Source organism: Fistularia commersonii, chromosome 10, assembly GCF_037954325.1.
Source record: "Fistularia commersonii isolate RoL2024-O1a breed Wild chromosome 10, RoL_Fcom_v1.0, whole genome shotgun sequence".
Lineage (NCBI taxonomy): Eukaryota > Metazoa > Chordata > Actinopteri > Syngnathiformes > Fistulariidae > Fistularia > Fistularia commersonii.
The window spans coordinates 9,638,775-9,651,089 of record NC_141293.1 but is presented as its reverse complement, the minus strand read 5'-3'; the positions used below and the strand labels follow the sequence as shown (position 1 = coordinate 9,651,089).

Sequence of the window (12,315 nt, the reverse complement as noted above, 5' to 3'; positions counted from 1 at the left end):
AAAAAAAAATGCGCGTTTGATATTGACCACCATCACTGCTTGACTGATAGCATCTGAAAACACTGATTCCAAAGAAAACCCTGAACACTAGCAGCAATTTGCGTCAGATATAAATGTTCAGGTGACATTCACAATGTCTATACTTATTATTTGTATTCAATGTCTTTTAACAATCTTAAGTTCACACTAGAGATTGATAGGTTCATCTGTAATCTTTTCTTCTGAACAGTTTATAAATCAGGGTTGATGGACTTATTTTCACCACAGAGGGGCAGAAAGGATACAGTCTAGTCTACAAAAATCACCTCTGATCGCAAAGGGTTAAACCTCTGGCCAACCGTGAGTGAAGACCACAGCTGAAGGTAAACAGAACTGCCTAAAACATGATATGTGGCCTGAGTCCGGCGGCAGGGTTCTGCTTTTTCTCCAGGAGAACAATGACTGATCCAGACGCCTAATTAACCCATTAGGGAATCACACAGGTTTGAATTTTTTTGAAAGGAACAATTAGTCAGTTGGTAAGAGAAGATCGAAAGACTTCAAAAGCTGTAAGGCAGTAATTTTGCCCGATGCTACTTATCCTGACCCTTTACAAAGTGTCCAGGGAAAAAAGATTTAATCCATAGTTAAATAACCATTTCTACACTATATCAACAAAACCTTTTGTGATGTGTCAACCAGCAGCAATTTTCCAGGACTTCAACACGTCGACAGTAAATATTCAGTCAGAGTAACTCAATTTTCATAGATTAATCACATTTTCAGATAAAATAAAATACTAGTCATTTGTCGCTTTTATGTATGAATTTTTAAATTCCTAATCCGACAATTGAGAAGTGATAATGCCTTCTCTCAAAGTTTAAGTTTAGAATAAACTCAAAACATTTCCAGCATTTTAACATGATGAGTAGTAGAGTTTGAACAAGGTCTAGCAGTGACAAATCTTTTTTTTTTACATGGCACAACAGAATGAATAAAAAAAACTATTAGAATCCTCAATCCTCGCCCAACATTTGTTTTGTGGATCTGGAGAAGGCATTTGACCTTGTCCCACCAACAATCGGTGTCGGACGTTGGTCCTCACTGCCAGTTGTAAGTCGGACGCATTTCCAGTGAGAGTTGGATTTCGCCAGGGATCTCAAGCTCTCACTGGAGCGGTTCGCAGCCAAGCAGCCGGGATGAGGATCAGCACCTCTGAATCCGAAACCATGGTGCTCAACAGGAAACGGGTGGAATGCCCACTCTTGGTCGGGGAAGAGGTCCTGCCCCAAGTTGAAGAGTGGAGAACTTCTTGTTCAGGAGCGAGGGAAGGATGGAGCAGGAGATCAACAGGATTAGTGCGGCATCTGCAGCGATGCGGACTTCGTCTGTCATGGTGAAAAGGGAGCTTCGCCTTTTGGCTCAGCTCTCAATTTACCAGTTGATCTACGTTCCCATCCTCACCTATAGTCACGAGGTGTGGGTAGTGGCCGAAAGAACGAGATCACAGATACAAGCGGCAAAAATGAGTTTCCTCCCAGACTCTCCCTTGGTGAAAGGTTGAGAAGTTCGCTGATCCGGGTGGAGCTTGGAGTAGAGCCACTGCTCCTCCGCATAGAGAGGAGTCAGATGAGGTGGCTCAGGCATCTGGTCAGGATGCCTCCTGGACGCCTCCTCGGGGAGGTATTCCGGGCACCTCCATCTGGGAGGATACCACTGGGAAGAACCAGGACACGCTGGAGAAACCACGTCTCCAGGCCGTCCCGGGAACACCTTGGGGTTCCCCCAGAGGAGCCAGACCAGGTGGCGGGGGAGAGGGAGGTCTGGGCCTCACTGCTCCGGCTCCTGCCCCCGCGACCCGACTCCGGATAAGCGGGAAAGATGAATGGATGGATGTAATCCTCAATAAAGTGGGTTTCTTGCAGTGTTTTTACTATCACTTTTGATGCAACAAGGGAAGCAGAGATAATGGAGAAGTGAGACTTGCAAACAGCACATTTCCATTTGGACTAAATCACGCACTGCATTGTCAAGGAAGGAAATGGTCAAACAAACAAACACGTCCTAACGACAAGACAAGAACCACAACTCCAACACAGACAGCCTGAAAAGTAGCAAATAACAACATATGACTTGGGTAACATTGTCTGATGTGTGCAAAAACCACCGACAGTGCATCAATGTCCAGGCGAAGCTGTTCATGAGACAATGAATACTCATATTCCAAAACAAAATAAATGTAAAATTCTGCTGGTTGCGGTGGTCATTTAGATCAGGTAAAAAAATCTACGAAAACTGTGCAATTGTTTTACATTGGAGGAGCTGTCCACGAAACACGCCGGACAGATGGTTCAGCTGTTTTTTTTTTTAAATACAAATGTTAACACAAAAGACTTGTAAACATTTAGATTTCATAAAATGGGTATGGATATCAGGTTCATAGTATTGTCCCTTTTCGCCTTGTTCACATGGGGTAATCAATACACATAACCAACTGATGTATTTCCGGTTGCACTGGTATAGTTTGATCATTTAATCTGCATTTTTTTAAATTTGTCTTTGTTAAAAGAGGAAGTAAACAAGTGCACGCGGTGTACGAAACAACACATGTATGTGAGAAAGAGAAAGAAGGATCTTGTAACCGCATATGTAGTTTATCTTACAATCTCATGAAGAGGTAATATGAAGAGGTTCAGTCTCATGACAGCCTCCATCAGCTCTTCATTAAGTTGTAAGATCCAACCCGGCACCCGACTAGTCTCCAGGCTCAGAGAGCCCGTGACACCCTGGATTCCCATGTCAAAGAAAGAGTCAGAATGGAGGACAACTGACTCTGAAGAGAAGCAATGTAGGAAGTTTCTGTTGGGGGGTCGGAAAGCCGAAGAATGACTATCCAAAGGAGAGACAAGGCATTTAATGCAATCCTGATGACAGGCTGGACGGGAGAATGAACAGCCCCTGCAGAGGAGGGGGGAGGAAGAGAGGGGGACGTAAGATGAGCCGTAAGGGCCGCATAGCTGTGAATGGACAACTTTTCCTCTCCGCGTCTTCATTCTCGCTCTGATTATACATGATGAGAAACAGGAGCATCACGGACTCCAGCTGTGCATCAATTTGTGTAATTTCCAACTCGGTCGGTTATGTTTCGGGCCAGTGGTTCCCCCAGGCTCAATGGGCTGTGCATGGAAGCATGATCGGGCTTGTATGAGGGATGTTCCTCTTTAGGAAGAAAGTGTTTTGTATCAGTCCTTTGTCTAAATGCTATAAATCTGGACAGGAAAAAGATTACGGTCCCGCCTCAAAGGCATTGTAAAGATGTCTGACGGAAGTACTTTTGTAACAAGTAATGAACAGAATGACTTCAGAAATGTTTTAAACAATGACATCAATAGTTCAGCCTACTGTGGAACCAATAGGGCAAGTTTGATGACATGATTCATGTTTGGCAGTAAAAGTGACCCTCCACCTCCAGCTGTCAACATTGGAGGTATATACCAAAAAAAAAGGTTGAAAGGTACAAAACTCAGTTTTTTAAATGATTTTTTAATTGTAAAGTGAAAAGAAGTCCCTCATACTTCATTTTAAAACTGAAATATTCTCCAGAGAAAGACAGTATGAGGAAAGGTGTTGTCATCTATTTTGCATTGAACTGGGTCCATATCATACCCTTCAAAATATCAAAAAAAGACCGCCCACATCCCGGCTACAAACAATTCTTTCTCCTACCCTCAGGCAGCCCAACGGGACAAACAGGTATAAAAAAAAAACACTTATACCAACAATCAATCAGATGAGGAACAGGGAACAATAAAAAAAAAAAAAAAAGAGTATTCCTTAGCACAGTCACAATCTTATCTATGTCCTGTATCTGAGGTGCAATAGAACCAAGTGAAATCGCATGTTGTTGCAGCACTTTGCTTTTAAATGATTCTCACTGTATATTTATTTTTGTCCAGATTTTGTTAATGTGAATGAGCATGTGATATGTGATACATAATTTTTTCTTCACTACCTGAAGAGATGCAGCAATGCAAATGTCATTGTACCTCTGACCAGTGATAATCAGAAGTCAATCTATCATTCACACATCAAAGTGGTAATGATGGAAAAAATGCATCCATGTCATGAGAGGCATAAAGTGAATGGCTAACCTCACAAAAAAAGATTGAGAAAGACTGAACTTTGACGTTTTTTAATCGTCAAATCCCAACTTTCAGGACCAATTTCCAACAAAGTGAAACACCAAGGTGCCCTGGGGCTGGACCCTTACTCTGCTCCCATCAATAGGTAAATGAACCGCTGGACAGGATAAACGTGCTTTGAGGCCACTTTTTCTAAAATGTATTGCTGTCAACATGAGACAGTCTCCCAAAGATCAGTCACTAGCTGCTTATGACTAATCACCAAGGGGAGCATTAAGGTGTCAACAAGCTGGAAGAGTGGCAGAAAGGTCCAGGTTATTTTTCTACTTGGACTCATTAGTGTTTTCCCTCAAGAATAACTTTTCATTTTGAATTATAGGGGCAATGCCTTTGACATATGTTCACAACAAAAAGGCAAAGGCAATGGTATTTATATTTGGATGCGTGTACATGGGCAATATTTGTGTGATATGAAATTCATTAATATCGTGCTTCCCAAATTTTATTATATGGATGAATATATTATCAGCATACCCCAGTTCTCGAACCATAAATGTACGCTGTTGTTCGAGGATATGAATCACCAAGAACTAACACCAGCTTCTCTGCCACCATCACACGAAAAACAGCTATTTTTATGCATCATCTCAAGAGTGAGTCATATCGCCCTTCCTTATGTTCTTAACCCAAATTATTAATACAATGAAAAATAAAAGGTTTTATTGTATATTCGTCCTGCTACACAGACCACATGAAAATATATTATACAACCAAAACACAGCTGAAGTTACCCGCTGGTGTAAGTTTGTGCTAAGCAAGTGAAAAGCAGATAAAATGGCTTCTACGACCAACTCGACGTTCAGCGGCTCAAATTATTCAACACCGAATCCAGTGCCAAGATTCCCGAAGGGATAAAGCTGTAACTCACTGGAGATGATGTACAGGAACTTTGCAGAGTCGGCGGCTGTGGAAAGCAGTGAGGAAGTCCTGTCAAATTGGAGGTAGAATCTCGATCTTGATCTTGAAACTTTCAAGCGGCAATGCAGGTATCCATATCAACAGTATAAATGTAAAGTATAAATGTAATTCAATCAAGTAATGGGTTAAACAAAAGGGAAAAAAATATACAGATATCAGGAAAGTATGGAGACATGAAGTCTAAGCCAAACTAACAACGGCACACAGGTGTCACGATTCAGGCAGAGCTGATTGGACGAGTGGCTCATTGACTGATGGGACACTGTTGGTGATGGTTGCAGAGACAATGCTGGGAAATCACACAGGAGCAAATATCAATCAAATAAAACAGGGAATCAGAACCAAGCAGGTCCAAAGCAACATCAGTTACCAACTCTGGGCATGAATCACAAATATCCAAAACATCCAAAATCAAAAATGATATTGAAAGATATTGCCTGAATCACAGTATCAGCGTTTTAGAAAATCTATTGTATTGAAGAGCAATGAAAGTAAAAGTGTCGAATGAGGGAGTCCCCTGTAGGAGCGCTCTCTAGCAGCCCCTCTAGGGACCCCAAGAAGGGCGGGTAAACTGAACTTTTGTTGGGTGCATAGCCACAAACAACAGTCAGAACACAACCCCCCCCCCCCACCTGAAGGCAGAGGGAGGCTACCCTCTAGGTTACTGGGTTGAACCCAAACGTGCAGGTGCAGAGATAGGGGGCAATCAATACGCCCACACCTGCCCAGCGCCTCTCAACCAGAGTCAACTCCAGAATAAAAAAAGAGTCCAGCCCCTCTCGAGAGGGCCTGGTTCCAGACCCCTCGCTGTGCATCGAGGTGAATCCGACTATATCTAGTCAGAACCTCTCAGCCTCGCGCACCAGCTCGGGCTCCTTCCCTGCCAAAGAGGTGACATTCCTTGTTCCAAGAGCCGGCTTCTGCAGCCGAGGATCGAACCGCCATGGTCCCCCGCTCTGGTCACTGCCCGGCTCACACTGCACCCGACCCCCTTGGCCCTTCCTGTGGGTGGTGAGCCCAGGGGAAGAGGCATCCATGTCGTTCCTTTGGGCTGTGCCCGGCCCAGCTCCATGGGTGAAGGCCCGGGCAACCAGGCGCTCGCCGGCTCTGGCGTCCCCTGTCTGGGCAAGGGAAAATAGGTCTTCTTCATGATGGTCTTCTGAGCCACACCCAAATTGGTCCCTCACCTGGGACCTGTTTGGGATGCACAAACCCCCTCCCACGGAGAGGTGGCAGTTCACGGTGGGGTTCATTAATCCCTCATGGGGAAATTGCCTCTCTGCATTTAATCCATCATGAATGAACCATGAGCAGTTGGCTGCCGTCCACCAGGGGAGCAGTTAGGCATTCGGTGTCTTGCTCAACAACACTTTGGCGCACTAGGAGGAGCAGGGAATCGATGTTCAGTTTCAAGGACGCTCACTCTACCTCCTGCGCTACGCTACCCCTTAACAATGGGCTTGTCCGGGATTTTAGTTCGGGACTTTTCAAACCGTAAGTGAGAGTCATACCACTAGACCAATGAGCTGCAATCATATAACATACAATATCATATATGGAATCCACAAGGGAAACAGGGGAACATAAATTACCACTGTGAACTCTTAAGTAGTAGATTTTTTGATTAAAATTTGACCCCTTAAAAATGTGATGTGGAAAAAAATCAATAATGAGACTGTTTTTACCTAAAATATTCTAAAAACTCATTGCAGAGTGCTTTTTTTAAGCCTTTGAATACCTTTATTGGTTCTCACAGTGAGCTTAATCTGTGTGTGTGTGTGTGTGTGTGTGTGTGTGTGTGTGTGTGTGTGTGTGTGTGTACTTAGGTTTATAGGGGCTGAAGCTGCAGGTCAGGAGCAAGAAGCAAAGAACAACAACCTTAAACAGCTGTAGAAACAGAAACTCGAGCCTGACACAGACTGTAGTGGAAGGCTGGAGGCATTCCAGCAACCACATTACCGAAATATCAAACACACACACACACACACACACACACACACACACACACACACACACACACACACATACATACACACACACACTTGTATTTTTACTGAGAGACCATGACAACCAGTGTTGACAAACAACATCTTGATAATCAGTATGACTGATGGACGGTAACTGTCTGCCATTTAAAGAATCCTTAATAATAACCCCACAATCCGACATTTTGGCATCAGAAATATCTCTGCTGCTCTGTTTCACATACTCGCTCTCGCTGTCATGCTCATGTTCGACCGGCTCAGAAGTCCTCAAGGTAGGAGGCTGGTTGAAATTATCATCAGCAATGATCGATGCAGCCATTAAACAGACAAACACTGTGTGAAAACATGTTGATGGTCATGTGACTTTCCTCAAAGCCCTTGTCATAGCGACAGGAAAATCGATCTATTTACAGTAGAGAGAGAGTCGGACGAAGATTCGGCCACGAGTGATCAGATTTCAACAGGGATGAAGATGGCAGTATGTTGGTGTGCGTCTGTGTATGTTTGTGTTTTGGTGGGTTGTGGTCAGAGGCAGGGGGGGCTTAACTGAGAGATTACCGCACAGCTGGGAGATAGAGGGGGTCGGATGGCCAGTTTTCTTTTCTTGAGGGGGAACCAAATCTCTTCCTAAAGAGCCGTAGGATTACAGACGTGAGGCTGAGCCTGCAGCTTACGGGGATGAAACAGTCCGTGAGAACCCTGTGAGCAAGGTGATGGACAGAGCATAATGTGCCCTTTTGTCTCCTAAACATGGTTAATCTCCCTGCAGGCTTTCTCTGAAACCGTAACAGCTTTAGAATAACATCAATAATTATCTTACTTCAGAATACACAGAATACAGTGGTTCGTTAGTGGGCGGCGTGACGCAAGAGGTTGAGTGATCGTTCTGGCGTGTTGAAGTGTTGTTGAGCAAGACGCTGAAACCCTAACTGCTGGGGCCCTGATAGGGTAAATGCAGAGAAGGAGAAAGTATAAATTATTATAGTTAATATGTTTAAAATAGTTTGAGCCCTGGTTTGATGCCTGTCCACTTTCCCCTGCATCAACCCTTGCCCATTACAGTAATTGACTTCCTGTGATTTGTCAACACCATGAGCTGATTGGTTAGACACATCTGGGCCAATTCAAAAAGGAAAAGTCCATAAAAGTAAATTATCATGTTCTTTTTCTGACTTCTGAAAGTTGTTTTTAATTTTTCTTACATGAATCAATGCCAACCTGGTGAAGTATGATCATCACCACGCCACATAATGATGACAGTCAGCCATGACGATCTAAAAACAACTGATGTCAACAGAGTGTACTTATAGTTTGAGTATTTGACTACCAGCCAAAAGGCAATCAACCCGTTTCTGGTCAGTTATCATTTTCATCATCATAAAAAAAGGATGTTTAAAGAATCACCTCCAATGTTTCTCACCATCCCAAGATGAAAAGACGAGGCTTTCACCAACACAAAGAAGTCATAATACCCCAGAAAGAAGATACATGATCCTTTAAGAATCTACTGCTTACTCTGCAGATACATCTGACAAGTGCTTTGGATTCCTGTTTGTTTTGCACACCTCCTGCTTTTTGGCCAACAAGTCTATCGAGAGTTTTAGTCTGGTGCAAAGTCACGGCTAATCTACGTTTTCCAGCTCGAAAAATGACATGTTTTTTTAATCCTGGTTGTCATCTTCCCAAGAATGACAGTGCAATTAGGGATGACAAGAGGAAACATGAGAGGGGATTAGCAACCTCCAAGGATATATATATATATATATATATGTTAGTGGTAGATATTTATATCATGCTCCTGGGCTGGGTTTCGTGGTAATTATGCAAGTAAATGTTTCCTACTTGGACGTCAACAAACATGGGCTACCAGGAAACGTACATATGGTACGTTTAAATTGAGAAACCAAACCGTTGGATATTTGACCAACTCAGTACGGCTCATTTCTTGGTTTCAATCCACCTGTTGAACGCCACTAACACAGAACGATAACCCCGGGAGCCTGATGAACCGCTGAGGTTATACTTTGAAGATAATGACAATTCGCCTTTTCACGCACTCGAAGCCAGGACGTTTTTGAAAAGTCAAAATCTTCTTGTCGTGGCAACTGGACTTGAATTTCTTCATTTGAAGACGTTTCATCCATCAGGCGAGAGGCTTCTTCAGTTCTAATGACCTGTGGGGAGTTAACGAATATTCGGAAACAAGAATTCACCATGACCTGGATGACTGAAAACCTACACAGACAGCTTGTGAAAAGGGTTACTCAAGGGATGTAATAATACCAGAAAAGTGATAAGAGAGACAAACAAAGGTGACTTTATTTATTTGTCTGACTTGAACTCCTACCAATTTATTTTCAGAAGAACTGAGCATGAAACTAAACAAATCTCCACATTGTAACCGACACAATAAGCAGTCTTCTCTGTGTTGTTTATTTTTTTCACTCAGTAGTTTTTTACATCATTGTTTATGTTTGCTTTGTTCATTCATTCATTATCTATCGAACTATACCTGTTATTCTGCACTCAGAGTTGCAGGGGACCCGGAGCCTTTCCTAACTGACAGTGGGGCGGGAGGCGGGATTCGCCCCTGGCCGGTCGGCCACGTATTGAGACATGCAACCATTCACTCACTCATTCACACATCTGAGCAATTTTGGGTTTCAAATCAACCTTATGCATGTTTTTGGACTGAAGAATGAAACCGGGGAACCCACAGGAAACCCATGCTGCCAAGAGGAGAACTTGAAGACTTCATGAAAAGGCTCCATGTTGGAATTGAACCAGGGACATACTAGCTGTGAGCCAGAACTGTGCCATGTTTATTTCATTTTATGTAAAAATAACCAAAAAGTCTGTAATACTAACATAAAAAGTAGTAGCAAAAATAACTCCTGTTTTAATTCTGCTCTGACATTGTCATTTGCCACTGACAGTTAAACACACTGGCACTTTTCCTATATTTTTATACTGCGTTTGAACATGTTAAAAGGAAAAAAAAAAAACTTTGAATGCACTTTTTGCCTCCTGGACATCCAGACTGTGAACGTGCTGTTAAGATTCTCCACATCCCAGTGCAGCAGGTGTGGTGGCTGCAGGTGGAGCTCAGACAGTGTGTTTGTGTGCGTTGGTTTCCAGATGGGGCTTCTGCTGCTGGAGAAAATGAGTCACTGTCTTCGCGGAGACGCCGCAGTGTCATACCTGAGTGCTACCAGACATGTCTGTCCGTCAGACCTTCCGAAGTTAGAACTGTGTGTGTGTGGGCGTGTGTGTTGGGTTGAAAAGACAAATATCACATTACTTGCTTGCTTATACTGCCACCCCTCCAGAGTTTCGTCTACATCTCTTCTTCACCCAGTTGACTTGGCAATCTCAGACAAAACAAGACGGCCAGATATCACCCGCAGGCGATATTTTGATGCACATTTCTATGTGATGAACTATTTCTCAAGTTGAAAAACCTCAAGTTGTCACCTGTAATCCAGGCAGCAAAATCCCCCATTCTGGCAAAGTCCACTTACTTTGACTGTATAATTTATGACTGTAAGACTCACCCATCTGAGTTTTCAAAGGACCTCGTGCTGCAAATTCAACATCGACTTACGATATAATCACACATTAGTCTGAGCCAAAAGTTTCCTGCTGCACTGAGTCTGAGATGGACCTACTGACCTGATGTGAAGCTTTTCATTTCTCCTCTCAGTCTAACATCAGCATAGAAATATGTTTTGTGGATAACCAAAGTACCCACAGACAATTACATAGGCATCAACATGTGATCTGAGTTTAATTTGAATTTTTTTTTCCACTTTGGAAATCCATCGGATTTGAAATGATTTCTGTTGAAGAGCCGTTGCCTGAAACCACTTTTGATTGAAAAAAAAAAAAATGTGATCAATGCTGTAAGTATTTTTATTGTTTTTGTTGTTATCATTGATAATTTCATCTAAATGTAATGCAAAAATGCTCACAAATTGAAATATTGCTCATATTTCTAAATATTTACTAAAATCTGAAGAATAAATGTTTTCATATAAAAATAATATAGGCGATGCAAACAACTTGAAATATATATCTCAACTATGTGACACAAACTTTAAGTGTGAATGTAATGTATACATCATTTTTGGGGTTGTGCAAACAAATTAAAATTTATGGTAAACCAAACAATAGGGTTTATTTTTTATAAACGTATCTTAAAACTAGTGAGATAATGGAGATGAGAAGATAATCAGACTAAATTTAGCACACAGAACCAAATTATAAACTTAGATTTTGTAAAACTAGGAGTGAGTGAAAAATTTGATCTCACGAGGAAAGATGATTGCAAAAGTTGAGGAATCTTCATCATCTTACTTTCAACCAGACTATTACATGAATATTAGTATTTCCTCAAAAATGTACATGTGTCCTATGGTGATAATGCAGCAGAAAGAAGATGATATATGGTGAGATCCGACAAACAGGTTCTTCAGTTAAGCACTACCTTTGTGTTGAGTAATGAGAGAGTGTGGAAGTGAGCCCAGGGCGAGGTGAGCTCACTGCTCACCTGCAGATATGGAAAGTGTAAGCCAGGGCTGTTTGTGCGTTTCTTAAAGCCAAAAGTCAGCCAGGTGACAAAGGCTACAGACCGGATTTGAAATGAAACTCTAGCTCCTGCTATAATGGTATAACATTATGTTATGAAGAGAGATACGTTTTTCAAGTACTTTGCATTTTCATGCAAACATTCATGCAAACCTGATCCATAACAATTGGTGGATTTATTCTTTCACAGAAACTGCACAGTCATCATTGCATCACAAAGTGCGGTGTTACCCTAAAAGAAGATCCAAAACCCATTTTCCTCCATTGCCTGTTTTCATGCTCTCTGACTCAAACACTACACAAAGTGTCCCAAAGACGAAGAGAGGATCTCTTCCGACTGAAAAACGCGAAAAGCTAGAATGAACAGATCGGACTCACTGAGCCTCAGGGATGTTGATTAACACTTTAAAAGACATGCGATAAAAAAAAAAACACATATGTAATCCACAGCATTTATTGTGACGTGTTGTCAGGTTCACATGGAAACAGCAGTGGGTAAACTGTACAGGAAGCAGTATTGTATCAGAGGAAATGGCACAGAGGGAGGAAGTGGGTGTCGTACAAGAAAAACAAAGGATGAAAGAGGAAGAGGAAGTAGGATTTACATGAGTAGTATCACTGTGAAGAAATGCTGCCTTCCTCTG

The 12,315-nt window shown here is 42.3% G+C and overlaps 1 long non-coding RNA gene across 1 annotated transcript; it reads left to right on the top strand.

Annotated features, from left to right (window-relative positions):
* Positions 1–9,034: 9,034 nt before the first annotated feature.
* LOC147230339 (uncharacterized) lies at positions 9,035–9,937 on the top strand. Its single transcript, XR_015106746.1, has 2 exons — positions 9,035–9,396; positions 9,615–9,937. It is a non-coding gene; the product is annotated as an uncharacterized LOC147230339 (long non-coding RNA).
* Positions 9,938–12,315: the final 2,378 nt, after the last annotated feature.